The following is a 24,500-nucleotide window of genomic DNA, read 5'->3' as shown; positions in this document are numbered from 1 at the left end:
AGTGACTGTATTCATGCCTCTTGGCCGCAAAGCCTTGGAAGCGTTGAGTTCCTCCTCAACAGAAACCCACCTGAACGATTTTGACCGTGATAACCTCTACACTATTGAAGCCTGCAGCCAAAGAGGTGTCAGATCTTTTCATCGCAAGCATCGTGGAGCGCGAATCAAATTACAGATTCCGTTGCGCTCTTCAGTCTGCAAATACCTTCTATTTTTAGCAGCAAACCAACCAATTCTCCAGTTATCTGCGGGACAATCTGCGTAAGTCCCACACACAAGAGGACAGAGTTCATTCGGCCTGGCAGTATATGCAGAGTTTCCTGAAACGCTACCCTTAACTTACCTCGGAATTAAACACTTGCAGTGTGATATCAAGCTGAAATCTGCCTTCCTGTGCTAGTCTCAAACTAACAAACCCAAAGTTTCAAGAGCACAGGAGAAACTCGAAAATGTCTCTTGGTGATTTTTGTTGGTCAAATTGTTGAGTTTCTCCAATCTTACTTGAAACTCACCACAGGGGTAGCACGTGTCCAGACTAGCATGGGAAAGCAAGTTTTAGCTTGATATCTCTTCAGAAAGCTGAGATGTGGACTTGCCACGTACAATCTACCCTATTGTAAAAAAACAGGCTGTTTGTGGTCAGTCGAATTCCGAGGGTTTAACACGTCTGGGTGCTTCGGGAGTAAGTGATGAGCCACCTGAACATGTTTATTGGCAGATTCGTTGACCATTGTGTTGAATTTCAAGAAGGTTAGCCATGTGTTAGAAACTGCTACGGCTTGCATCATTTTATCAGGAAATCTCTACACCTGTGTAGAGAAGGGCCTTCGTGATGCAGAGCTGCTGCTCAACAGAGGGCCACTCAGACAAATCTCTTTTTTCGTGTTCCTCAGAAGAAAGCCACGCAGGCTTGGAATGTCACAGTTGTGGGTTAGGTTACAGTCTGCAAATACCTTCTATTTTTAGCAGCAAACCAAGCAATTCTCCAGTTATCTGCGGGAATCCTCTGTGGCCATTTCTTTTTTGCTTTTTTCCCTCTTTCATTTAATATATGTATATTTATATGCTGTACGAAATATTGGATCTTTGAGTGCACCGGCCATCTGTTCATCGAAACTACCAGGTCAAAAGTACAGAGCACTGTCTGCGTGGCTATTACTGCTGCCTAGTGTGGCTTAATAATTATCTCTACACCTGTGTAGAGAAGGGCCTTCGTGATGCAGAGCTGCTGCTCAACAGAGGGCCACTCAGACAAATCTCTTTTTTCGTGTTCCTCAGAAGAAAGCCATGCAGGCTTGGAATGTCACGGTTGTGGGATAGGTTTAGGCGGTGAGAGGGACAGATGGGCTGTTTGTGGTGACACAGGTGATCATTGGGACAGACAGGCCCGGCGCGCAGGGGTCTGAGGAGGGCCTGCCATGTACCCCCTTTTAGGCGCCCCTTGAGGCCCTGCCCTTACTTGATGTCCTAGGCGGAAAAAGACCCTTACACAAGAGGACAGAGTTCAATCAAATTACAGATTGCGTTGCGCTCTTCAGTCTGCAAATACCTTCTATTTTTAGCAGCAAACCAAGCAATTCTCCAGTTATCTGCGGGAATCCTCTGTGGCCATTTCTTTTTTGCTTTTTTCCCTCTTTCATTTAATATATGTATATTTATATGCTGTACGAAATATTGGGTCTTTGAGTGCACCGGCCATCTGTTCATCAAAACTACCAGGTCAAAAGTACAGAGCACTGTCTGCGTGGCTATTACTGCTGCCTAGTGTGGCTTAATAATTATCTCTACACCCGTGTAGAGAAGGGCCTTCGTGATGCAGAGCTGCTGCTCAACAGAGGGCCACTCAGACAAATCTCTTTTTTCGTGTTCCTCAGAAGAAAGCCACGCAGGCTTGGGATGTCACGGTTGTGGGATAGGTTTAGGTCAAACAATGACTGCTCTTTCATTTCTGCATCAACTATACCTTTAGTGACTGTACTCATGCCTCTTGGCCGCAAAGCCTTGGAAGCGTTGAGTTCCTCCTCAACAGAAACCCACCTAAACAATTGTGAAAAGAGATGCAGTGTTCCTGCCCAGTTTCGAACTGGGGACCTTTCGCATGTGAGGCGAACGTGATAACCACTACACTACGGAAACCCACTACCTAAAGAAGTCTGAAATCGTTCTGTGCAGGCTCGGCAATATGCGCATAAATGTTAAACCTTCTGAAGCCAACTGTCGGCTCAAAGGTGTTTATACATTTCTTCAAAAGAGGACAGCTGTTTCTGCTCGGTTTCGAACAGAGGACCTTTCGCGTGTTAGGCGAACTTGATGACCACTACACTACAGAAACTCCACAGGCTAACGATAGTGCTTTTTGGGAAAATATTTATACTGTGATGTGCCCGAAAGCAAATAGACAATCTGCGTAAGTCCCGCACACAAGAGGACAGAGTTCATTCGGCCTGGCAGTATATGCGGAGTTTCCTGAAACGCTACCCTTAACTTACCTCGGAATTAAACACTTGCAGCGTGATATCAAGCTGAAACCTGCCTTCCTGTGCTAGTCTCAAACTAACAAACCCATAGTTTCAAGAGCACAGGAGAAACTCGAAAATGTCTCTTGGTGATTTTTGTTGGTCAAATTGTTGAGTTTCTCCAATCTTCTTGAAACTCACCACAGGGGTAGCACGTGTCCAGACTAGCATGGGAAAGCAAGTTTTAGCTTGATATCTCTTCAGAAAGCTGAGATGTGGACTTGCCACGTACAATCTACCCTATTGTAAAAAAAAACAGGCTGATTGTTGTCAGTCGAATTCCGAGGGTTTAACACGTCTGGGTGCTTCGGGAGTAAGTGAGGAGCCAGCTGAACAGGTTTATTGGCAGATTCGTTGACCATTGTGTTGAATTTCAAGAAGGTTAGCCATGTGTTAGAAACTGCTACGGCTTGCATCATTTTATCAGGAAATAACACTCCGGTTGGATGTGCTTTAAATTTCGTCAAGGGGACACATAGACTGCTTGTGGTCACAGTCTTTGTATTACCAGTGGACAGAAGGGCAGTTAGTGGTCACATAGGCGGTGAGAGGGACAGATGGGCTGTTTGTGGTGACACAGGTGATCATTGGGACAGACAGGGCCGGCGCGCAGGGGTCTAAGGAGGGCCTGCCACGTACCCCCTTTTAGGCGCCCCTTGAGGCCCTGCCCTTGCTTGATGGCCTAGGCGGAAAAAGACCCTTACACAAGAGGACAGAGTTCATTCGGCGTGGCAGTCTACGCAGAGTTTCCTAAAATCTCTTCTTTGGTGTTTCTCAGAAGAAAGCCACGCAGGCTTGGAATGTCACAGTTGTGGGTTAGGTTTAGGTCAAACAATATCTGGTCTTTCATTTCTGCATCAACTTTACCTTTAGTGACTGTATTCATGCCTCTTGGCTGCAAAGCCTTGGAAGCGTTGAGTTCCTCCTCAACAGAAACCCACCTGAACGTGATAACCGTGATAACCTCTACACTATTGAAGCCTGCAGCCAAAGAGGTGTCAGATCTTTTCATCGCAAGCATCGTGGAGCGTGAATCAAATTACAGATTCCGTTGAGCTCTTCAGTCTGCAAATACCTTCTATTTTTAGCAGCAAACCAAGCAATTCTCCAGCTATCTGCGGGAATCCTCTGTGGCCATTTCTTTTTTGCTTTTTTCCCTCTTTCATTTAATATATGTATATTTATATGCTGTACGAAATATTGGGTCTTTGAGTGCACCGGCCATCTGTTTATCGAAACTACCAGGTCAAAAGTACAGAGCACTGTCTGCGTGGCTATTACTGCTGCCTAGTGTGGCTTAATAATTATCTCTACACCTGTGTAGAGAAGGGCCTTCGTGATGCAGAGCTGCTGCTCAACAGAGGGCCACTCAGACAAATCTCTTTTTTCGTGTTCCTCAGAGGAAAGCCACGCAGGCTTGGAATGTCACGGTTGTGGGATAGGTTTAGGTCAAACAATGACTGCTCTTTCATTTCTGCATCAACTATACCTTTAGTGACTCTACTCATGCCTCTTGGCCGCAAAGGCTTGGAAGGGTCGAGTTGTGAAAAACTCCTGAAGGCAATAAAAAGGCTGCAGGCAAGAAAGGTCAGGCTTAAAGAAACCAATGAGAGTAAACTGACCTGTTTGTTGTCTCTAAAAAACACCAGAAGAAAAATGTCCAGGGTCAATGCTGACCTGCACGAAAGTGGAATAAACTGCAAGGTAAGTAATGTAAGATCCCCAAGACTGCGCTACAAGGTCACCGTTGGATAGTGGCTTGTTGGAAGAGCAGGGTAATGACTCCCAGCAAGAACTGACAAATCTGGTGCAGTCCAGGAGGCTGAGGTGCCCTGTGGTTCTTAAGGGAGCTGGTGGCCACAGAAGTTAACGCCTCTCACTTTTGATATTGACCTCCCCCACTCCCCTTTGCTCAGAGACACTTTTGCTCATATCAGTTCATCAAATACCCATGGAACTTGATCAGTTTGTCTGTCAGTTGTTCAACTTTAGCATTGGTCGATATTACCCAGTTGAAGAGATGTATTTTCCACATAAATTCGTAGAATTCCTGCAGAAATAGAGCATTGGTGGTTCAGTGGTAGAATTCTCGCCTGCCACGCGGAAGACCCGGGTCCGATTCCCGGCCAATGCAGCAGAGGTCGCCTTTTAACGCCATGTTAGTCGTTCTTCATAAGCGCCAGCTGTCCCCAGAGCCATGAGCATAGAGCAGCTTCACTCACTGGTCGTTGAGTGGCAGAGTTGTTGTTTCCCGTGCAGGGGACCCAGGTTCGATTCCCAGCAAAAGCAAAGCAGTGTAACTTGCTACTTTAGAAGTGGGCAACTTATCAGTGTTATACAGGGAACTAGTGGAAGCAATCTAGACCACGCTTTTCCATGCTTGTTCAACGAAGTACACGCAATTATGGCTCATGCACCTGTGAAAAACTCCTGAAGGCAATAAAAGGCTGCAGGCAAGAAAGGTCAGGCTTAAAGAAACCAATGAGAGTAAACTGACCTGTTTGTTGTCTCTAAAAAACACCAGAAGAAAAATGTCCAGGGTCAATGCTGACCTGCACGAAAGTGGAATAAACTGCAAGGTAAGTAATGTAAGATCCCCAAGACTGCGCTACAAGGTCACCGTTGGACAGTGGCTTGTTGGAAGAGCAGGGTAATGACTCCCAGCAAGAACTGACAAATCTGGTGCAGTCCAGGAGGCTGAGGTGCCCTGTGGTTTTTAAGGGAGCTGGTGGCCACAGAAGTTAACGCCTCTCACTTTTGATATTGACCTCCCCCACTCCCCTTTGCTCAGAGACACTTTTGCTCATATCAGTTCATCAAATACCCATGGAACTTGATCAGTTTGTCTGTCAGTTGTTCAACTTTAGCATTGGTCGATATTACCCAGTTGAAGAGATGTATTTTCCACATAAATTCGTAGAATTCCTGCAGAAATAGAGCATTGGTGGTTCAGTGGTAGAATTCTCGCCTGCCACGCGGGGGCCAGTCGTGGATAGGTGTAGAGCGCTGACTAGCCAATAGAAACGAAGGAAATTGCAGGGAGGCGGGACGAGTAAAATACATAGAATTAGAGGTTCGAATCCCGTCTTGGCCACAAATACTATAAAATGAGTTCATATTCGTTTTTTCATCTAGATACACTTTAATTATGATTAACATATAATAAACAATCTTTGTGAACAGATAAAATAAATCATGTAATAACTGTTTTTTTGTACGATGTACAAAATGTGCAACAATCTTAATAAACATGTACATTATAATATGGAATAGTTATTTTTAATATAGAAAATTTTGAATAATTAAAAATAACATTTTGATAATGGTTCAGGCTTTTATTTTTAAAGAGACATCTATTTATATTTGTATAACTGTGCACAGAAAACCCATATGTATATAAAATAAAACAAAAACTCACAAAAAAGTAAGTTTTTCATTTTATTTATAATAGAGTAATATACTTAAAAATGAAAATAAAAATTAACCAAAATATATAATAATAAATATGCATAAAATAATCATAGTTTATTAAACAACACCTACAAATATAATACAAATAAAGATGTGGAGAACAGAAAAACAATAAAAATATGTTTTACATTAAATAATTATTTATGTTTAATAGTAACAGTTATAACATTCAGTGTTTACATATCTGAGCAAGTCAATAAAATGTAATATCAATAAAACAAAAGAAAATCAACAACATGTATACATGTTTTAATCAATAAATTAAAAAAAACTTAACACACAGTTCAATACAGTTCAAACAAGGCCAAATGCTTACGGTATTTTAATTAACAAATTGAAATACATTAAACTATTTAAATGTATAGATTCAACAACAACAACAATAATAAAATCTTAAGTTGTGGAGAACACAGGAAAAAAATATAACACTACCAGTTAAATGTTTTTGAACAGTAAGATTTTTAATTCTCACCAAGCCTGCCTTTATTTGATCCAAAATACAGTAAAAGCAATTATATTGTTGAAATATTTTTACTAGTTAAAATAACTGCTTTCTATTTGAATATATAGTAAAATGTATTTTATTTCTGTGATGTGCAGCTGTATTTTCAACATCATTACTCCAGTCTTCAGTGTCACATAATCTTCAGAAATCAGAATAATATGATTTACTGCTCAAGAAAAACAATCCCCCAGGGATTCTTTAAATAGAAAGATCTGCATTTATTTGAAATAAAAAGCTTTCTTAACAATATAGATTATACCATTCTTTTGGGTGGAAAGAAATGACAGAAATTAATGCCTTTTTTTTTTTTTAGCAAGGATGATTTAAATTGATTAAAAGGGATGATAAAGATGAAAAATGTTGATGATGAAAATTTAAAAAAAATACATATATACACATATATATATAGTAAGATTTGAGTAGATTTGAGCAGTAAACCATCATATTATTCTGATTTCTGAAGATCATGTGACACTGAAGACTGGAGGAATGATGCTGACCATTCAGCTGCACATCAGAGATATAAAATACAGTATATATTCAAATATATAGACTTCCTGATAATGTTCGGGGTTCAGACACACTGTCTCTGTTTAAATCTAGATTAAAAACACATCTCTTTCGCCAAGCTTTCAAATAATATATCTCTTAAATTGTGAGTGCATTATTATTCTTTATCTTTGGTTAAACTAATTCATTTTACTTTGATGGATCAGCAGCTATGCTAATGATGTCTCTATTTGTTTCTATGTTTTGCCACGGGATTTACACAAGCTCCAGTCTGGATCCAGAACACCTGAGAAGAGATGATGCTGACACCTCAGAGGACCTCAGATGATGCTAACCCTGAATCAACAAACAGAACTAACAAATATTGCTACATGTGTGTCTGCATCATATAATAATTATTCATTAATAATATTAATAATGTTCATAGTCTGGCTGACTACGTACGACTACTTGTATTCATTTTTCTAAAAATCCTCTCATACGTGCATAAACTGACAGTCACCACTTATAAGCTACTACTAAATATTGTAGAAACATAATTTTCTGTAAAGTTGCTTTGTAACGATTTGTATTGTAAAAATTGCTATACAAATAAACTTGAATTGAATTGAATTGAAATAGAAAGCAGCTGATTTAAAATAGTAAGAATGTTTAAAATGCTACTGTTTTTGCTGTACTTTGGATAAAATAAAGGCAGGCTTGGTGAGCAGAAGAGACTTCTCAAAAAACAATAAAAATCTTACTGATGAAAAACATTTGACTGGTAGAGTATTTTAAATAAAATATTTATTTACAGAGTTTAATAATAGCTGTTACTAACATTTAGTGTTTACAAAACTGAGCAAGATAAAATAACAATAATTAATTAACACACTAAAGTACAGTGTAAGCAAGGCCAATACTTCTGATGTTTTATTTAACAAATGAAAATCAATTAAATAATTTAACATTGTAGAATAAACAAAAACAGTTATAATAATATTAATAATAATACAATTTAAAGTTGTGGAAAACACAGAAAAAAAACAAGCCTTCGACCTGTTTAAGAAGATCCTTGCTCCTATGTTGCGTTGCCAAGAGATGTTCACAGTCAATTCTCAACAGATCTGTCCATCTATGGTCCAACACGAAGACCAGCCGTTCTGAGGGGTCCAGTGTGAGCTGAACGAGGGACGCAGTTATGGCCGATGGTCTGGTGTTCTACAGAAGATTAACAGGATTACTTTATTAAAATATTTGTCTTGGTGTTTTGTGCACATATGAGACAGACAGTTTACACACATAAGTGCCTGTATGAATTATTTATTTACCTGCATCTGGAAGAAACCCTTCTGACCTTTGATCCTCCGCTGTCAAAGTGTCTGGTGTGATGTTTTGTTGGACTGAGACCGTCTTTAGGGTGACCTACTCTGTGGAGGATGGGTCTTGACAGAGCATACATCATCTAAACATTCCTGAAATATAGATTCAAATTAAATATATCAAATGTATTTTAAAATGTACTATATATATATATATTTATATTTATATGGATATATATATGCAACAGTAGCATTGAATTTTTATTTGTACAATTTTAAATATTTTTTTTACATTTGAATATATTTTCTAATCATTGTAATTTATTTCTGTTATGAAAAGCTGAATTTTCAGAATTATTACTCCAGTATTCAGCATCACGTCAACCTTCTGAAAATAATGTGCTTTTATCATTGTAGAGACAAGGATAATATCAACATTGATTACAATAAGAAATGTTTTGTGAGCAAATAATCAATGATTTCTGGATCATATGACACACTGAAGAGTATAAATGATGCATCACAGGAATAAAGTTAATCTAACATATGAAATAGTTATTTTAAGTTGTACCACACAGTAAATGTTGACATATATATATCAACATATATTTTTTTTTTTTTTTTTTTTTTGCACTAAAGTCTTGAAAATCACATAACATTCAAAACAGTTGCTATAATTAATCACATAAATATGATTATATGATAATATAATAAGTAATTAATTATAGTTTTTTTTTTAGTTTAGTTTTTTTTAAAGAAACACAGAATTCACTTTCCCCGCTTGTTGGGAGTTTGGCAGCATATGTTGTTCAAACAAAACATTTTCGTGAAGAAATCTCCGATCGTAAAACGCGTCTCCTCTCCTTCAGAGCGAATGATTGACAGATGAGTATCTGCTGTTTGAATTCCGCGCCACGGAAGAGGTGAAACCGCGCCGGGAAATCTACATGTGGCCACAAATATATCGCATCCGTAGTGTTGAGCACTACCATAGAGAATGAATGGGAAAAGTTAAGAGAAGTTAAGCTTAACTATTTTCAGGTCCTCGGTTCGAAAGGTCCTCGGTTCGAAACCGAGCAGAAACAGCTGTCCACTTTTGAAGAAATGTATAAACACCTTTGAGCCGACAGTTGGCTTCAGAATGTTTAATGTTTATGCGCATATTGCCGAGCCTGCTCAGAACGATTTCAGACTTCTTTAGGTAGTGGGTTTCCGTAGTGTAGTGGTTATCACGTTCGCCTCACACGCGAAAGGTCCCCAGTTCGAAACTGGGCGGGAACACTGCATCTCTTTTCACAATTGTTTAGGTGGGTTTCTGTTGAGGAGGAACTCAACGCTTCCAAGGCTTTGCGGCCAAGAGGCATGAGTACAGTCACTAAAGGTATAGTTGATGCAGAAATGAAAGAGCAGTCATTGTTTGACCTTAACCTATCCCACAACCGTGACATTCCAAGCCTGCGTGGCTTTCTTCTGAGGAACACGAAAAAAGAGATTTGTCTGAGTGGCCCTCTGTTGAGCAGCAGCTCTGCTTCACGAAGGCCCTTCTCTAAACAGGTGTAGAGATAATTATTAAGCCACACTAGGCAGCAGTAATAGCCACGCAGACAGTGCTCTGTACTTTTGACCTGGTAGTTTCGATGAACAGATGGCCGGTGCACTCAAAGATCCAATATTTCGTACAGCATATAAATATACATATATTAAATGAAAGAGGGAAAAAAGCAAAAAAGAAATGGCCACAGAGGATTCCCGCAGATAACTGGAGAATTGCTTGGTTTGCTGCTAAAAATAGAAGGTATTTGCAGACTGAAGAGCGCAACGGAGTCTGTAATTTGATTCGCGCTCCACGATGCTTGCGATGAAAAGATCTGACACCTCTTTGGCTGCAGGCTTCAATAGTGTAGAGGTTATCACGGTCAAAATCGTTCAGGTGGGTTTCTGTTGAGGAGGAACTCAACGCTTCCAAGGCTTTGCGGCCAAGAGGCATGAATACAGTCACTAAAGGTAAATTTGATGCAGAAATGAAAGAGCAGATATTGTTTGACCTAAACCTAACCCACAACTTTGACATTCCAAGCCTGCGTGGCTTTCTTCTGAGAAACACCAAAGAAGAGATTTTAGGGAACTCTGCGTAGACTGCCACGCCGAATGAAATCTGTCCTCTTGTGTAAGGGTCTTTTTCCGCCTAGGCCATCAAGTAAGGGCAGGGCCTCAAGGGGCGCCTAAAAGGGGGTACGTGGCAGGCCGTCCTTAGACCCCTGCGCGCCGGCCCTCTCTGTCCCAATAATCACCTGTGTCACCACAAACAGCCCATCTGTCCCTCTCACCGCCTATGTGACCACTAACTATCCCACAACCGTGACATTCCAAGCCTGCTTGGCTTTCTTCTGAGGAACACGAAAAAAGAGATTTGTCTGAGTGGCCCTCTGTTGAGCAGCAGCTCTGCATCACGAAGGCCCTTCTCTACACAGGTGTAGAGATTTCCTGATAAAATGATGCAAGCCGTAGCAGTTTCTAACACATGGCTAACCTTCTTGAAATTCAACACAATGGTCAACGAATCTGCCAATAAACCTGTTCAGGTGGCTCCTCACTTACTCCCGAAGCACCCAGACGTGTTAAACCCTCGGAATTCGACTGACCACAAACAGCCTGTTTTTTTACAATAGGGTAGATTGTACGTGGCAAGTCCAAATCTCAGCTTTCTGAAGAGATATCAAGCTAAAACTTGCTTTCCCATGCTAGTCTGGACACGTGCTACCCCTGTGGTGAGTTTCAAGTAAGATTGGAGAAACTCAACAATATGACCAACAAAAATCACCAAGAGACATTTTCGAGTTTCTCCTGTGCTCTTGAAACTTTGGGTTTGTTAGTTTGAGACTAGCACAGGAAGGCAGGTTTCAGCTTGATATCACACTGCAAGTGTTTAATTCCGAGGTAAGTTAAGGGTAGCCTTTCAGGAAACTCTGCATATACTGCCAGGCCGAATGAACTCTGTCCTCTTGTGTGTGGGACTTACGCAGATTGTCTATTTGCTTTCGGGCACATCACAGTATAAATATTTTCCCAAAAAGCACTATTGTTAGCCTGTGGAGTTTCTGTAGTGTAGTGGTCATCACGTTCGCCTAACACGCGAAAGGTCCTCGGTTCGAATCCGAGCAGAAACAGCTGTCCTCTTTTGAAGAAATGTATAAACACCTTTGAGCCGACAGTTGGCTTCAGAAGGTTTAACGTTTATGCGCATATTGCCGAGCCTGCTCAGAACGATTTCAGACTTCTTTAGGTAGTGGGTTTCCGTAGTGTAGTGGTTATCACGTTCGCCTCACACGCGAAAGGTCCCCAGTTCGAAACTGGGCGGGAACACTGCATCTCTTTTCACAATTGTTTAGGTGGGTTTCTGTTGAGGAGGAACTCAACGCTTCCAAGGCTTTGCGGCCAAGAGGCATGAGTACAGTCTCTAAAGGTATAGTTGATGCAGAAATGAAAGAGCAGTCATTGTTTGACCTTAACCTATCCCACAACCGTGACATTCCAAGCCTGCGTGGCTTTCTTCTGAGGAACACGAAAAAAGAGATTTGTCTGAGTGGCCCTCTGTTGAGCAGCAGCTCTGCATCACGAAGGCCCTTCTCTACACAGGTGTAGAGATAATTATTAAGCCACACTAGGCAGCAGTAATAGCCACGCAGACAGTGCTCTGTACTTTTGACCTGGTAGTTTCGATGAACAGATGGCCGGTGCACTCAAAGATCCAATATTTCGTACAGCATATAAATATACATATATTAAATGAAAGAGGGAAAAAAGCAAAAAAGAAATGGCCACAGAGGATTCCCGCAGATAACTGGAGAATTGCTTGGTTTGCTGCTAAAAATAGAAGGTATTTGCAGACTGAAGAGCGCAACGGAGTCTGTAATTTGATTCGCGCTCCACGATGCTTGCGATGAAAAGATCTGACACCTCTTTGGCTGCAGGCTTCAATAGTGTAGAGGTTATCACGGTCAAAATCGTTCAGGTGGGTTTCTGTTGAGGAGGAACTCAACGCTTCCAAGGCTTTGCGGCCAAGAGGCATGAATACAGTCACTAAAGGTAAAGTTGATGCAGAAATGAAAGAGCAGATATTGTTTGACCTAAACCTAACCCACAACTTTGACATTCCAAGCCTGCGTGGCTTTCTTCTGAGAAACACCAAAGAAGAGATTTTAGGGAACTCTGCGTAGACTGCCACGCCGAATGAAATCTGTCCTCTTGTGTAAGGGTCTTTTTCCGCCTAGGCCATCAAGTAAGGGCAGGGCCTCAAGGGGCGCCTAAAAGGGGGTACGTGGCAGGCCGTCCTTAGACCCCTGCGCGCCGGCCCTCTCTGTCCCAATAATCACCTGTGTCACCACAAACAGCCCATCTGTCCCTCTCACCGCCTATGTGACCACTAACTATCCCACAACCGTGACATTCCAAGCCTGCTTGGCTTTCTTCTGAGGAACACGAAAAAAGAGATTTGTCTGAGTGGCCCTCTGTTGAGCAGCAGCTCTGCATCACGAAGGCCCTTCTCTACACAGGTGTAGAGATTTCCTGATAAAATGATGCAAGCCGTAGCAGTTTCTAACACATGGCTAACCTTCTTGAAATTCAACACAATGGTCAACGAATCTGCCAATAAACCTGTTCAGGTGGCTCCTCACTTACTCCCGAAGCACCCAGACGTGTTAAACCCTCGGAATTCGACTGACCACAAACAGCCTGTTTTTTTACAATAGGGTAGATTGTACGTGGCAAGTCCAAATCTCAGCTTTCTGAAGAGATATCAAGCTAAAACTTGCTTTCCCATGCTAGTCTGGACACGTGCTACCCCTGTGGTGAGTTTCAAGTAAGATTGGAGAAACTCAACAATATGACCAACAAAAATCACCAAGAGACATTTTCGAGTTTCTCCTGTGCTCTTGAAACTTTGGGTTTGTTAGTTTGAGACTAGCACAGGAAGGCAGGTTTCAGCTTGATATCACACTGCAAGTGTTTAATTCCGAGGTAAGTTAAGGGTAGCCTTTCAGGAAACTCCGCATATTCTGCCAGGCCGAATGAACTCTGTCCTCTTGTGTGTGGGACTTACGCAGATTGTCTATTTGCTTTCGGGCACATCACAGTATAAATATTTTCCCAAAAAGCACTATTGTTAGCCTGTGGAGTTTCTGTAGTGTAGTGGTCATCACGTTCGCCTAACACGCGAAAGGTCCTCGGTTCGAAACCGAGCAGAAACAGCTGTCCTCTTTTGAAGAAATGTATAAACACCTTTGAGCCGACAGTTGGCTTCAGAAGGTTTAACGTTTATGCGCATATTGCCGAGCCTGCTCAGAACGATTTCAGACTTCTTTAGGTAGTGGGTTTCCGTAGTGTAGTGGTTATCACGTTCGCCTCACACGCGAAAGGTCCCCAGTTCGAAACTGGGCGGGAACACTGCATCTCTTTTTGAACTTTTTAAACAATTGTTTAGGTGGGTTTCTGTTGAGGAGGAACTCAACGCTTCCAAGGCTTTGCGGCCAAGAGGCATGAGTACAGTCTCTAAAGGTATAGTTGATGCACAAAAGAAAGAGCAGTCATTGTTTGACCTTAACCTATCCCACAACCGTGACATTCCAAGCCTGCGTGGCTTTCTTCTGAGGAACACGAAAAAAGAGATTTGTCTGAGTGGCCCTCTGTTGAGCAGCAGCTCTGCATCACGAAGGCCCTTCTCTACACAGGTGTAGAGATAATTATTAAGCCACACTAGGCAGCAGTAATAGCCACGCAGACAGTGCTCTGTACTTTTGACCTGGTAGTTTCGATGAACAGATGGCCGGTGCACTCAAAGATCCAATATTTCGTACAGCATATAAATATACATATATTAAATGAAAGAGGGAAAAAAGCAAAAAAGAAATGGCCACAGAGGATTCCCGCAGATAACTGGAGAATTGCTTGGTTTGCTGCTAAAAATAGAAGGTATTTGCAGACTGAAGAGCGCAACGGAGTCTGTAATTTGATTCGCGCTCCACGATGCTTGCGATGAAAAGATCTGACACCTCTTTGGCTGCAGGCTTCAATAGTGTAGAGGTTATCACGGTCAAAATCGTTCAGGTGGGCTTCTGTTGAGGAGGAACTCAATGCTTCCAAGGCTTTGCGGCCAAGAGGCATGAATACAGTCACTAAAGGTAAAGTTGATGCAGAAATGAAAGAGCAGATATTGTTTGACCTAAACCTAACCCACAACCCCTCTTGTGTGTGGGACTTACGCAGATTGTCTATTTGCTTTCGGGCACATCACAGTATAAATATTTTCCCAAAAAGCACTATTGTTAGCCTGTGGAGTTTCTGTAGTGTAGTGGTCATCACGTTCGCCTAACACGCGAAAGGTCCTCGGTTCAAAACCGAGCAGAAACAGCTGTCCTCTTCTGAAGAAATGTATAAACACCTTTGAGCCGACAGTTGGCTTCAGAAGGTTTAACATTTATGCGCATATTGCCGAGCCTGCCCAGAACGATTTCAGACTTCTTTAGGCAGTGGGTTTCCGTAGTGTAGTGGTTATCACGTTCGCCTCACACGCGAAAGGTCCCCAGTTCGAAACTGGGCGGGAACACTGCATCTCTTTTCACAATTGTTTAGGTGGGTTTCTGTTGAGGAGGAACTCAACGCTTCCAAGGCTTTGCGGCCAAGAGGCTTGAGTACAGTCACTAAAGGTATAGTTGATGCAGAAATGAAAGAGCAGTCATTGTTTGACCTTAACCTATCCCACAACCGTGACATTCCAAGCCTGCGTGGCTTTCTTCTGAGGAACACGAAAAAAGAGATTTGTCTGAGTGGCCCTCTGTTGAGCAGCAGCTCTGCATCACGAAGGCCCTTCTCTACACAGGTGTAGAGATAATTATTAAGCCACACTAGGCAGCAGTAATAGCCACGCAGACAGTGCTCTGTACTTTTGACCTGGTAGTTTCGATGAACAGATGGCCGGTGCACTCAAAGATCCAATATTTCGTACAGCATATAAATATACATATATTAAATGAAAGAGGGAAAAAGCAAAAAAGAAATGGCCACAGAGGATTCCCGCAGATAACTGGAGAATTGCTTGGTTTGCTGCTAAAAATAGAAGGTATTTGCAGACTGAAAAGCGCAACGGAATCTGTAATTTGATTCGCGCTCCACGATGCTTGCGATGAAAAGATCTGACACCTCTTTGGCTGCAGGCTTCAATAGTGTAGAGGTTATCACGGTCAAAATCGTTCAGGTGGGTTTCTGTTGAGGAGGAACTCAACGCTTCCAAGGCTTTGCGGCCAAGAGGCATGAATACAGTCACTAAAGGTAAAGTTGATGCAGAAATGAAAGAGCAGATATTGTTTGACCTAAACCTAACCCACAACCCCTCTTGTGTGTGGGACTTACGCAGATTGTCTATTTGCTTTCGGGCACATCACAGTATAAATATTTTCCCAAAAAGCACTATTGTTATCCTGTGGAGTTTCTGTAGTGTAGTGGTCATCACGTTCGCCTAACACGCGAAAGGTCCTCGGTTCAAAACCGAGCAGAAACAGCTGTCCTCTTTTGAAGAAATGTATAAACACCTTTGAGCCGACAGTTGGCTTCAGAAGGTTTAACATTTATGCGCATATTGCCGAGCCTGCCCAGAACGATTTCAGACTTCTTTAGGCAGTGGGTTTCCGTAGTGTAGTGGTTATCACGTTCGCCTCACACGCGAAAGGTCCCCAGTTCGAAACTGGGCGGGAACACTGCATCTCTTTTCACAATTGTTTAGGTGGGTTTCTGTTGAGGAGGAACTCAACGCTTCCAAGGCTTTGCGGCCAAGAGGCTTGAGTACAGTCACTAAAGGTATAGTTGATGCAGAAATGAAAGAGCAGTCATTGTTTGACCTTAACCTATCCCACAACCGTGACATTCCAAGCCTGCGTGGCTTTCTTCTGAGGAACACGAAAAAAGAGATTTGTCTGAGTGGCCCTCTGTTGAGCAGCAGCTCTGCATCACGAAGGCCCTTCTCTACACAGGTGTAGAGATAATTATTAAGCCACACTAGGCAGCAGTAATAGCCACGCAGACAGTGCTCTGTACTTTTGACCTGGTAGTTTCGATGAACAGATGGCCGGTGCACTCAAAGATCCAATATTTCGTACAGCATATAAATATACATATATTAAATGAAAGAGGGAAAAAGCAAAAAAGAAATGGCCACAGAGGATTCCCGCAGATAACTGGAGAATTGCTTGGTTTGCTGCTAAAAATAGAAGGTATTTGCAGACTGAAGAGCGCAACGGAATCTGTAATTTGATTCGCGCTCCACGATGCTTGCGATGAAAAGATCTGACACCTCTTTGGCTGCAGGCTTCAATAGTGTAGAGGTTATCACGGTCAAAATCGTTCAGGTGGGTTTCTGTTGAGGAGGAACTCAACGCTTCCAAGGCTTTGCGGCCAAGAGGCATGAATACAGTCACTAAAGGTAAAGTTGATGCAGAAATGAAAGAGCAGATATTGTTTGACCTAAACCTAACCCACAACTGTGACATTCCAAGCCTGCGTGGCTTTCTTCTGAGAAACACCAAAGAAGAGATTTTAGGGAACTCTGCGTAGACTGCCACGCCGAATGAAATCTGTCCTCTTGTGTAAGGGTCTTTTTCCGCCTAGGCCATCAAGTAAGGGCAGGGCCTCAAGGGGCGCCTAAAAGGGGGTACGTGGCAGGCCGTCCTTAGACCCCTGCGCGCCGGCCCTCTCTGTCCCAATAATCACCTGTGTCACCACAAACAGCCCATCTGTCCCTCTCACCGCCTATGTGACCACTAACTATCCCACAACCGTGACATTCCAAGCCTGCTTGGCTTTCTTCTGAGGAACACGAAAAAAGAGATTTGTCTGAGTGGCCCTCTGTTGAGCAGCAGCTCTGCATCACGAAGGCCCTTCTCTACACAGGTGTAGAGATTTCCTGATAAAATGATGCAAGCCGTAGCAGTTTCTAACACATGGCTAACCTTCTTGAAATTCAACACAATGGTCAACGAATCTGCCAATAAACCTGTTCAGGTGGCTCCTCACTTACTCCCGAAGCACCCAGACGTGTTAAACCCTCGGAATTCGACTGACCACAAGCAGCCTGTTTTTTTTACAATAGGGTAGATTGTACGTGGCAAGTCCAAATCTCAGCTTTCTGAAGAGATATCAAGCTAAAACTTGCTTTCCCATGCTAGTCTGGACACGTGCTACCCCTGTGGTGAGTTTCAAGTAAGATTGGAGAAACTCAACAATATGACCAACAAAAATCACCAAGAGACATTTTCGAGTTTCTCCTGTGCTCTTGAAACTTTGGGTTTGTTAGTTTGAGACTAGCACAGGAAGGCAGGTTTCAGCTTGATATCACACTGCAAGTGTTTAATTCCGAGGTAAGTTAAGGGTAGCGTTTCAGGAAACTCTGCATATACTGCCAGGCCGAATGAACTCTGTCCTCTTGTGTGTGGGACTTACGCAGATTGTCTATTTGCTTTCGGGCACATCACAGTATAAATATTTTCCCAAAAAGCACTATTGTTAGCCTGTGGAGTTTCTGTAGTGTAGTGGTCATCACGTTCGCCTAACACGCGAAAGGTCCTCGGTGCAGAAACAGCTGTCCTCTTTTGAAGAAATGTATAAACACCTTTGAGCCGACAGTTGGCTTCAGAATGTTTAACGTTTATGCGCATATTGCCGAGCCTGCTCAGAACGATTTCAGACTTCTTTAGGTAGTGGGTTTCCGTAGTGTAGTGGTTATCACGTTCGCCTCACACGTGAAAGGTCCCCAGTTCGAAACTGGGCGGGAACACTGCATCTCTTTTCACAATTGTTTAGGTGGGTTTCTGTTGAGGAGGAACTCAACGCTTCCTAGGCTTTGCGGCCAAGAGGCATGAGTACAGTCTCTAAAGGTATAGTTGATGCAGAAATGAAAGAGCAGTCATTGTTTGACCTTAACCTATCCCACAACCGTGACATTCCAAGCCTGCGTGGCTTTCTTCTGAGGAACACGAAAAAAGAGATTTGTCTGAGTGGCCCTCTGTTGAGCAGCAGCTCTGCATCACGAAGGCCCTTCTCTACACAGGTGTAGAGATAATTATTAAGCCACACTAGGCAGCAGTAATAGCCACGCAGACAGTGCTCTGTACTTTTGACCTGGTAGTTTCGATGAACAGATGGCCGGTGCACTCAAAGATCCAATATTTCGTACAGCATATAAATATACATATATTAAATGAAAGAGGGAAAAAAGCAAAAAAGAAATGGCCACAGAGGATTCCCGCAGATAACTGGAGAATTGCTTGGTTTGCTGCTAAAAATAGAAGGTATTTGCAGACTGAAGAGCGCAACGGAGTCTGTAATTTGATTCGCGCTCCACGATGCTTGCGATGAAAAGATCTGACACCTCTTTGGCTGCAGGCTTCAATAGTGTAGAGGTTATCACGGTCAAAATCGTTCAGGTGGGTTTCTGTTGAGGAGGAACTCAACGCTTCCAAGGCTTTGCGGCCAAGAGGCATGAATACAGTCACTAAAGGTAGTTGATGCAGAAATGAAAGAGCAGATATTGTTTGACCTAAACCTAACCCACAACCCCTCTTGTGTGTGGGACTTACGCAGATTGTCTATTTGCTTTCGGGCACATCACAGTATAAATATTTTCCCAAAAAGCACTATCGTTAGCCTGTGGAGTTTCTGTAGTGTAGTGGTCATCACGTTCGCCTAACACGCGAAAGGTCCTCGGTTCAAAACCGAGCAGAAACAGCTGTCCTCTTTTGAAGAAATGTATAAACACCTTTGAGCCGACAGTTGGCTTCAGAAGGTTTAACGTTTATGCGCATATTGCCGAGCCTGCCCAGAACGATTTCAGACTTCTTTAGGTAGTGGGTTTCCGTAGTGTAGTGGTTATCACGTTCGCCTCACACGCGAAAGGTCCCCAGTTCGAAACTGGGCGGGAACACTGCATCTCTTTTCACAATTGTTTAGATGAGTTTCTGTTGAGGAGGAACTCAACGCTTCCAAGGCTTTGCGGCCAAGAGGCATGAATACAGTCACTAAAGGTAAAGTTGATGCAGAAATGAAAGAGCAGATATTGTTTGACCTAAACCTAACCCACAACTGTGACATTCCAAGCCTGCGTGGCTTTCTTCTGAGAATCACCAAAGAAGAGATTTTAGGGAACTCTGCGTAGACTGCCACGCCGAATGAAATCTGTCCTCTTGTATAAGGGTCTTTTTCCGCCTAGGCCATCAAGTAAGGGCAGGGCCTCAAGGGGCGCCTAAAAGGGGTTACGTGGCAGGCCGTCCTTAGACCCCTGCGCGCTGGCCCTCTCTGTCCCAATAATCACCTGTGTCACCACAAACAGCCCATCTGTCCCTCTCACCGCCTATGTGACCACTAACTGCCCTTCTGTCCACTGGTAATACAAAGACTGTGACCACAAGCAGTCTGTGTGTCCCCTTGACGAACTTTAAAACACATCCGTCTGGAGTGTTATTTCCTGATAAAATGATGCAAGCCGTAGCAGTTTCTAACACATGGCTAACCTTCTTGAAATTCAACACAATGGTCAACGAATCTGCCAATAAACCTGTTCAGGTGGCTCCTCACTTACTCCCGAAGCACCCAGACGTGTTAAACCCTCGGAATTCGACTGACCACAAACAGCCTGTTTTTTTACAATAGGGTAGATTGTACGTGGCAAGTCCACATCTCAGCTTTCTGAAGAGATATCAAGCTAAAACTTGCTTTCCCATGCTAGTCTGGACACGTGCTACCCCTGTGGTGAGTTTCAAGAAGAATGGAGAAACTCTACAATTTGACCAACAAAAATCACCAAGAGACATTTTCGAGTTTCTCCTGTGCTCTTGAAACTTTGGGTTTGTTAGTTTGAGACTAGCACAGGAAGGCAGGTTTCAGCTTGATATCACGCTGCAAGTGTTTAATTCCAAGGTAAGTTAAGGGTAGCGTTTCAGGAAACTCCGCATATACTGCCAGGCCGAATGAACTCTGTCCTCTTGTGTGTGGGACTTACGCAGATTGTCTATTTGCTTTCGGGCACATCACAGTATAAATATTTTCCCAAAAAGCACTATCGTTAGCCTGTGGAGTTTCTGTAGTGTAGTGGTCATCACGTTCGCCTAACACGCGAAAGGTCCTCGGTTCGAAACCGAGCAGAAACAGCTGTCCTCTTTTGAAGAAATGTATAAACACCTTTGAGCCGACAGTTGGCTTCAGAAGGTTTAACGTTTATGCGCATATTGCCGAGCCTGCTCAGAACGATTTCAGACTTCTTTAGGTAGTGGGTTTCCGTAGTGTAGTGGTTATCACGTTCGCCTCACACGCGAAAGGTCCCCAGTTCGAAACTGGGCGGGAACACTGCATCTCTTTTCACAATTGTTTAGGTGGGTTTCTGTTGAGGAGGAACTCAACGCTTCCAAGGCTTTGCGGCCAAGAGGCATGAGTACAGTCTCTAAAGGTATAGTTGATGCAGAAATGAAAGAGCAGTCATTGTTTGACCTTAACCTATCCCACAACCGTGACATTCCAAGCCTGCGTGGCTTTCTTCTGAGGAACACGAAAAAAGAGATTTGTCTGAGTGGCCCTCTGTTGAGCAGCAGCTCTGCATCACGAAGGCCCTTCTCTACACAGGTGTAGAGATAATTATTAAGCCACACTAGGCAGCAGTAATAGCCACGCAGACAGTGCTCTGTACTTTTGACCTGGTAGTTTCGATGAACAGATGGCCGGTGCACTCAAAGATCCAATATTTCGTACAGCATATAAATATACATATATTAAATGAAAGAGGGAAAAAAGCAAAAAAGAAATGGCCACAGAGGATTCCCGCAGATAACTGGAGAATTGCTTGGTTTGCTGCTAAAAATAGAAGGTATTTGCAGACTGAAGAGCGCAACGGAGTCTGTAATTTGATTCGCGCTCCACGATGCTTGCGATGAAAAGATCTGACACCTCTTTGGCTGCAGGCTTCAATAGTGTAGAGGTTATCACGGTCAAAATCGTTCAGGTGGGTTTCTGTTGAGGAGGAACTCAACGCTTCCAAGGCTTTGCGGCCAAGAGGCATGAATACAGTCACTAAAGGTAAAGTTGATGCAGAAATGAAAGAGCAGATATTGTTTGACCTAAACCTAACCCACAACTTTGACATTCCAAGCCTGCGTGGCTTTCTTCTGAGAAACACCAAAGAAGAGATTTTAGGGAACTCTGCGTAGACTGCCACGCCGAATGAAATCTGTCCTCTTGTGTAAGGGTCTTTTTCCGCCTAGGCCATCAAGTAAGGGCAGGGCCTCAAGGGGCGCCTAAAAGGGGGTACGTGGCAGGCCGTCCTTAGACCCCTGCGCGCCGGCCCTCTCTGTCCCAATAATCACCTGTGTCACCACAAACAGCCCATCTGTCCCTCTCACCGCCTATGTGACCACTAACTATCCCACAACCGTGACATTCCAAGCCTGCTTGGCTTTCTTCTGAGGAACACGAAAAAAGAGATTTGTCTGAGTGGCCCTCTGTTGAGCAGCAGCTCTGCATCACGAAGGCCCTTCTCTACACAGGTGTAGAGATTTCCTGATAAAATGATGCAAGCCGTAGCAGTTTCTAACACATGGCTAACCTTCTTGAAATTCAACACAATGGTCAACGAATCTGCCAATAAACCTGTTCAGGTGGCTCCTCACTTACTCCCGAAGCACCCAGACGTGTTAAACCCTCGGAATTCGACTGACCACAAACAGCCTGTTTTTTTACAATAGGGTAGATTGTACGTGGCAAGTCCAAATCTCAGCTTTCTGAAGAGATATCAAGCTAAAACTTGCTTTCCCATGCTAGTCTGGACACGTGCTACCCCTGTGGTGAGTTTCAAGTAAGATTGGAGAAACTCAACAATATGACCAACAAAAATCACCAAGAGACATTTTCGAGTTTCTCCTGTGCTCTTGAAACTTTGGGTTTGTTAGTTTGAGACTAGCACAGGAAGGCAGGTTTCAGCTTGATATCACACTGCAAGTGTTTAATTCCGAGGTAAGTTAAGGGTAGCCTTTCAGGAAACTCCGCATATTCTGCCAGGCCGAATGAACTCTGTCCTCTTGTGTGTGGGACTTACGCAGATTGTCTATTTGCTTTCGGGCACATCACAGTATAAATATTTTCCCAAAAAGCACTATTGTTAGCCTGTGGAGTTTCTGTAGTGTAGTGGTCATCACGTTCGCCTAACACGCGAAAGGTCCTCGGTTCGAAACCGAGCAGAAACAGCTGTCCTCTTTTGAAGAAATGTATAAACACCTTTGAGCCGACAGTTGGCTTCAGAAGGTTTAACGTTTATGCGCATATTGCCGAGCCTGCTCAGAACGATTTCAGACTTCTTTAGGTAGTGGGTTTCCGTAGTGTAGTGGTTATCACGTTCGCCTCACACGCGAAAGGTCCCCAGTTCGAAACTGGGCGGGAACACTGCATCTCTTTTTGAACTTTTTAAACAATTGTTTAGGTGGGTTTCTGTTGAGGAGGAACTCAACGCTTCCAAGGCTTTGCGGCCAAGAGGCATGAGTACAGTCTCTAAAGGTATAGTTGATGCACAAAAGAAAGAGCAGTCATTGTTTGACCTTAACCTATCCCACAACCGTGACATTCCAAGCCTGCGTGGCTTTCTTCTGAGGAACACGAAAAAAGAGATTTGTCTGAGTGGCCCTCTGTTGAGCAGCAGCTCTGCATCACGAAGGCCCTTCTCTACACAGGTGTAGAGATAATTATTAAGCCACACTAGGCAGCAGTAATAGCCACGCAGACAGTGCTCTGTACTTTTGACCTGGTAGTTTCGATGAACAGATGGCCGGTGCACTCAAAGATCCAATATTTCGTACAGCATATAAATATACATATATTAAATGAAAGAGGGAAAAAAGCAAAAAAGAAATGGCCACAGAGGATTCCCGCAGATAACTGGAGAATTGCTTGGTTTGCTGCTAAAAATAGAAGGTATTTGCAGACTGAAGAGCGCAACGGAGTCTGTAATTTGATTCGCGCTCCACGATGCTTGCGATGAAAAGATCTGACACCTCTTTGGCTGCAGGCTTCAATAGTGTAGAGGTTATCACGGTCAAAATCGTTCAGGTGGGCTTCTGTTGAGGAGGAACTCAATGCTTCCAAGGCTTTGCGGCCAAGAGGCATGAATACAGTCACTAAAGGTAAAGTTGATGCAGAAATGAAAGAGCAGATATTGTTTGACCTAAACCTAACCCACAACCCCTCTTGTGTGTGGGACTTACGCAGATTGTCTATTTGCTTTCGGGCACATCACAGTATAAATATTTTCCCAAAAAGCACTATTGTTAGCCTGTGGAGTTTCTGTAGTGTAGTGGTCATCACGTTCGCCTAACACGCGAAAGGTCCTCGGTTCAAAACCGAGCAGAAACAGCTGTCCTCTTCTGAAGAAATGTATAAACACCTTTGAGCCGACAGTTGGCTTCAGAAGGTTTAACATTTATGCGCATATTGCCGAGCCTGCCCAGAACGATTTCAGACTTCTTTAGGCAGTGGGTTTCCGTAGTGTAGTGGTTATCACGTTCGCCTCACACGCGAAAGGTCCCCAGTTCGAAACTGGGCGGGAACACTGCATCTCTTTTCACAATTGTTTAGGTGGGTTTCTGTTGAGGAGGAACTCAACGCTTCCAAGGCTTTGCGGCCAAGAGGCTTGAGTACAGTCACTAAAGGTATAGTTGATGCAGAAATGAAAGAGCAGTCATTGTTTGACCTTAACCTATCCCACAACCGTGACATTCCAAGCCTGCGTGGCTTTCTTCTGAGGAACACGAAAAAAGAGATTTGTCTGAGTGGCCCTCTGTTGAGCAGCAGCTCTGCATCACGAAGGCCCTTCTCTACACAGGTGTAGAGATAATTATTAAGCCACACTAGGCAGCAGTAATAGCCACGCAGACAGTGCTCTGTACTTTTGACCTGGTAGTTTCGATGAACAGATGGCCGGTGCACTCAAAGATCCAATATTTCGTACAGCATATAAATATACATATATTAAATGAAAGAGGGAAAAAGCAAAAAAGAAATGGCCACAGAGGATTCCCGCAGATAACTGGAGAATTGCTTGGTTTGCTGCTAAAAATAGAAGGTATTTGCAGACTGAAAAGCGCAACGGAATCTGTAATTTGATTCGCGCTCCACGAT

The 24,500-nt window shown here is 43.2% G+C and overlaps 20 non-coding genes across 20 annotated transcripts; 18 read left to right on the top strand and 2 right to left on the bottom strand.

The window, feature by feature from the left end:
- Positions 1–2,063: 2,063 nt before the first annotated feature.
- trnav-cac (transfer RNA valine (anticodon CAC)) lies at positions 2,064–2,136 on the bottom strand. Its single transcript has one exon. It is a non-coding gene; the product is annotated as a tRNA-Val (tRNA).
- Positions 2,137–2,259: 123 nt separating this feature from the next.
- On the bottom strand, positions 2,260–2,332 carry trnav-aac (transfer RNA valine (anticodon AAC)). The gene has a single exon. It is a non-coding gene; the product is annotated as a tRNA-Val (tRNA).
- Positions 2,333–9,511: 7,179 nt separating this feature from the next.
- Positions 9,512–9,584, top strand: trnav-cac (transfer RNA valine (anticodon CAC)). Its single transcript has one exon. It is a non-coding gene; the product is annotated as a tRNA-Val (tRNA).
- Positions 9,585–11,397: 1,813 nt separating this feature from the next.
- Positions 11,398–11,470, top strand: trnav-aac (transfer RNA valine (anticodon AAC)). The gene has a single exon. It is a non-coding gene; the product is annotated as a tRNA-Val (tRNA).
- A 123-nt stretch (positions 11,471–11,593) lies between these two features.
- Positions 11,594–11,666, top strand: trnav-cac (transfer RNA valine (anticodon CAC)). The gene has a single exon. It is a non-coding gene; the product is annotated as a tRNA-Val (tRNA).
- A 1,813-nt stretch (positions 11,667–13,479) lies between these two features.
- On the top strand, positions 13,480–13,552 carry trnav-aac (transfer RNA valine (anticodon AAC)). The gene has a single exon. It is a non-coding gene; the product is annotated as a tRNA-Val (tRNA).
- Positions 13,553–13,675: 123 nt separating this feature from the next.
- Positions 13,676–13,748, top strand: trnav-cac (transfer RNA valine (anticodon CAC)). Its single transcript has one exon. It is a non-coding gene; the product is annotated as a tRNA-Val (tRNA).
- Positions 13,749–14,638: 890 nt separating this feature from the next.
- Positions 14,639–14,711, top strand: trnav-aac (transfer RNA valine (anticodon AAC)). Its single transcript has one exon. It is a non-coding gene; the product is annotated as a tRNA-Val (tRNA).
- Positions 14,712–14,834: 123 nt separating this feature from the next.
- On the top strand, positions 14,835–14,907 carry trnav-cac (transfer RNA valine (anticodon CAC)). Its single transcript has one exon. It is a non-coding gene; the product is annotated as a tRNA-Val (tRNA).
- An 878-nt stretch (positions 14,908–15,785) lies between these two features.
- Positions 15,786–15,858, top strand: trnav-aac (transfer RNA valine (anticodon AAC)). Its single transcript has one exon. It is a non-coding gene; the product is annotated as a tRNA-Val (tRNA).
- Positions 15,859–15,981: 123 nt separating this feature from the next.
- On the top strand, positions 15,982–16,054 carry trnav-cac (transfer RNA valine (anticodon CAC)). Its single transcript has one exon. It is a non-coding gene; the product is annotated as a tRNA-Val (tRNA).
- A 1,999-nt stretch (positions 16,055–18,053) lies between these two features.
- Positions 18,054–18,126, top strand: trnav-cac (transfer RNA valine (anticodon CAC)). The gene has a single exon. It is a non-coding gene; the product is annotated as a tRNA-Val (tRNA).
- An 877-nt stretch (positions 18,127–19,003) lies between these two features.
- On the top strand, positions 19,004–19,076 carry trnav-aac (transfer RNA valine (anticodon AAC)). Its single transcript has one exon. It is a non-coding gene; the product is annotated as a tRNA-Val (tRNA).
- A 123-nt stretch (positions 19,077–19,199) lies between these two features.
- trnav-cac (transfer RNA valine (anticodon CAC)) lies at positions 19,200–19,272 on the top strand. Its single transcript has one exon. It is a non-coding gene; the product is annotated as a tRNA-Val (tRNA).
- Positions 19,273–20,421: 1,149 nt separating this feature from the next.
- trnav-aac (transfer RNA valine (anticodon AAC)) lies at positions 20,422–20,494 on the top strand. The gene has a single exon. It is a non-coding gene; the product is annotated as a tRNA-Val (tRNA).
- Positions 20,495–20,617: 123 nt separating this feature from the next.
- trnav-cac (transfer RNA valine (anticodon CAC)) lies at positions 20,618–20,690 on the top strand. The gene has a single exon. It is a non-coding gene; the product is annotated as a tRNA-Val (tRNA).
- A 1,813-nt stretch (positions 20,691–22,503) lies between these two features.
- On the top strand, positions 22,504–22,576 carry trnav-aac (transfer RNA valine (anticodon AAC)). Its single transcript has one exon. It is a non-coding gene; the product is annotated as a tRNA-Val (tRNA).
- A 123-nt stretch (positions 22,577–22,699) lies between these two features.
- On the top strand, positions 22,700–22,772 carry trnav-cac (transfer RNA valine (anticodon CAC)). The gene has a single exon. It is a non-coding gene; the product is annotated as a tRNA-Val (tRNA).
- Positions 22,773–23,662: 890 nt separating this feature from the next.
- On the top strand, positions 23,663–23,735 carry trnav-aac (transfer RNA valine (anticodon AAC)). Its single transcript has one exon. It is a non-coding gene; the product is annotated as a tRNA-Val (tRNA).
- A 123-nt stretch (positions 23,736–23,858) lies between these two features.
- trnav-cac (transfer RNA valine (anticodon CAC)) lies at positions 23,859–23,931 on the top strand. The gene has a single exon. It is a non-coding gene; the product is annotated as a tRNA-Val (tRNA).
- Positions 23,932–24,500: the final 569 nt, after the last annotated feature.

The sequence above is a fragment of the Carassius gibelio genome, chromosome B20, assembly GCF_023724105.1.
Source record: "Carassius gibelio isolate Cgi1373 ecotype wild population from Czech Republic chromosome B20, carGib1.2-hapl.c, whole genome shotgun sequence".
In the NCBI taxonomy this organism is placed as follows: Eukaryota; Metazoa; Chordata; class Actinopteri; order Cypriniformes; family Cyprinidae; genus Carassius; species Carassius gibelio.
The sequence above is the reverse complement of the archived record's forward strand: the minus strand, read 5'-3'. Positions and strand labels throughout refer to the sequence as shown.